The 2,220-nt window shown below is 45.9% G+C and overlaps 1 protein-coding gene across 1 annotated transcript in view; it reads right to left on the bottom strand.

The window, feature by feature from the left end:
- pea15 (proliferation and apoptosis adaptor protein 15) overlaps positions 1-2,220 on the bottom strand; it is a 34,494-nt gene that overhangs the window by 20,609 nt on the left and 11,665 nt on the right. The gene's annotated exons all lie outside the window — the stretch shown is intronic.

The following is a 2,220-nucleotide window of genomic DNA, read 5'->3' as shown; positions in this document are numbered from 1 at the left end:
CACAAATAAGGCCAAAAACATGCACCAATATTCACAATACTATCTATCACAATGCTACAATGACGAGGCTTTTCCACCCTGAAAACGACGCCCTCTGTACACCATAGGTTCTCTATCCATCAGCAATACGCGAAATAAAAGCAGTGAGAGGAGTGTGTGAAGGGCCGAGTGACACACTCACCCCGGTCTAAACCACTTCCACAGACATGCTAAGTAATGCTGATTAAAGCAACGCTCTGGCTCTGTGAGTTCCCCTCTCTGATTTTGTGCAGAACACATTAGCAAAAATAACTTCAAGTAACACACACACACACACACACACGCACACACACAAGAAAAAGAAAGAATTCACTTCCTGTTTGGCTTTGGCCTGATTCCCAAATGGAGAAATGGAAATCTGCCGCTGGGACGTTTGGACGAGACGTTAAACACAGACGACAGGAAGACAGAGGGAGCGCTGTCCGGCTCACGTCCAGCGTCTCTGAAATAAACTCTACCGTTTGTGTAACAAAAAATAAGAACAGGTTTCCTTCGGCTTGTCACGCCGTCTCGATGTTTTCAGGTTTGCATTGGACAGACACCTGCACAAATCCACATTCTCACCTTCCCCCAAGCTGAGAGCGACGTGCGAAGGCAGCGGCGTGCTCCTGCCTCTGCCGCCGCTGGCCGCCCGCCGTGTTTACAGGTCTGGAGCTTATGCTCTCAGCGCGGGTGTTAGCGCGCCGCTCCGGCTTTGTTCGCAGGAGCCGTTTCTGCTCAAAGCAACTGAGTTTTCACGATGCGAGGATGGAGATGGAGAAAAAAAGCCCGAGAAAGGAAACAGAAAGATGCAATAAACAGCTGCATGGACAAAGATCGCAGGGATCCCCAAAACCTTAGTCACTCCAGTCGTACTGCAATGTGTTGTTTTCCCATGACTCTCTATGATTGAGGCCTGGAAACAGCCTGAACCAAACCGCTCTGAACAGAACAAACTTCCTAAATGTCAGATTCTTGCAGAAGGTGGTAGAACTGAACGTGCACAGTCAAATAACTCCATGCAGCTTGGTGTCTTTGTACGTTTGCTACACTTTGTGAGGTCTTAGCGGGTAAACGCATGCATTGTTCTGCATTTAGATCAGCGTTCATGTGGTAAACTGCGGTAAATTACACATCACAACAGCTGTCCAGCATGTGTTCTGGGTAAAAACTCTGGTCTGATGTTAAAAATACCAGTGTTATAGCAGGAATCAACAGTTTCTTATATCTGAATTTTAAGAAAATATATTTATATATATTAAATAATTTGTGAAAAGTCCTTTCCCTTTGACACCAACATCCACACAAATATGAGGACACACACACACACACACACACACACACACACACACACACACACATACATACAATTACACAGCAGGCCTCGGTCCGGATGCCGGCATTCTCCACAGTGATAATGGGGCTGTATCCTACTGTAATGCACAGTTCACTGAGGCTGGCTCGACTCCAGATGGAGAGGCAGCGAGGAAAAGGAACAGGATGCCATAACCTCGCCTCACACACAGTGGACAAGAGCCACAGCTGCAGACACACACACACACACACACACACACACACACACACACACACACACACACGAATAACTACCCCGAGCATCATGCTCACGTCTACCCACTTGAATGGCTGCATGTACAGAAAAACAGCATCGTGCATCTCAGCTGCAGAATAACACGAAACACAGAAACAGACTCACACTGGACCGAGTGAAAACACAGCGCAACTCAGCAGGCTTCACCGAGAGCTGGCTTCATTCTGGTCATGCCGCTTTGCCGTCCTGTTGGACGGGAGCAGGACGTAGAGGAGGCGGAGGAGCTGGAAGCGTTGGAGAAGTGGGAGGACGAGAAAATGCCTGTTGTTGTGTTTTTCGATTTCAGTGCAAAATAGAAGAAAAAAAAAAAAAAAAAAAGAAAAGCTGAGGAATCATGATGTGTGAGTGGATTTGTCACTGAGGACTAAGATTGTTGGTGTTTTCTGACCTGTTTGGACATGAAAACCTTCCTGCATATGGATCCAAACCAGGACTCCTGTGCTACTTTATTCATCACAATAAGGAAACAATTCGCTTCACCCTGCACTGGTTAATCACTGATTGAAAAGCAGCTTTTTAAAATGCTAGAAGAAATGATTTTACTGCAATAGAAACAATTACAACTCAAATACATAATCGATAGAAATAGATAC

Source organism: Salarias fasciatus, chromosome 3, assembly GCF_902148845.1.
Source record: "Salarias fasciatus chromosome 3, fSalaFa1.1, whole genome shotgun sequence".
In the NCBI taxonomy this organism is placed as follows: Eukaryota; Metazoa; Chordata; class Actinopteri; order Blenniiformes; family Blenniidae; genus Salarias; species Salarias fasciatus.
This window is presented reverse-complemented; position numbering and strand designations above follow the sequence as displayed.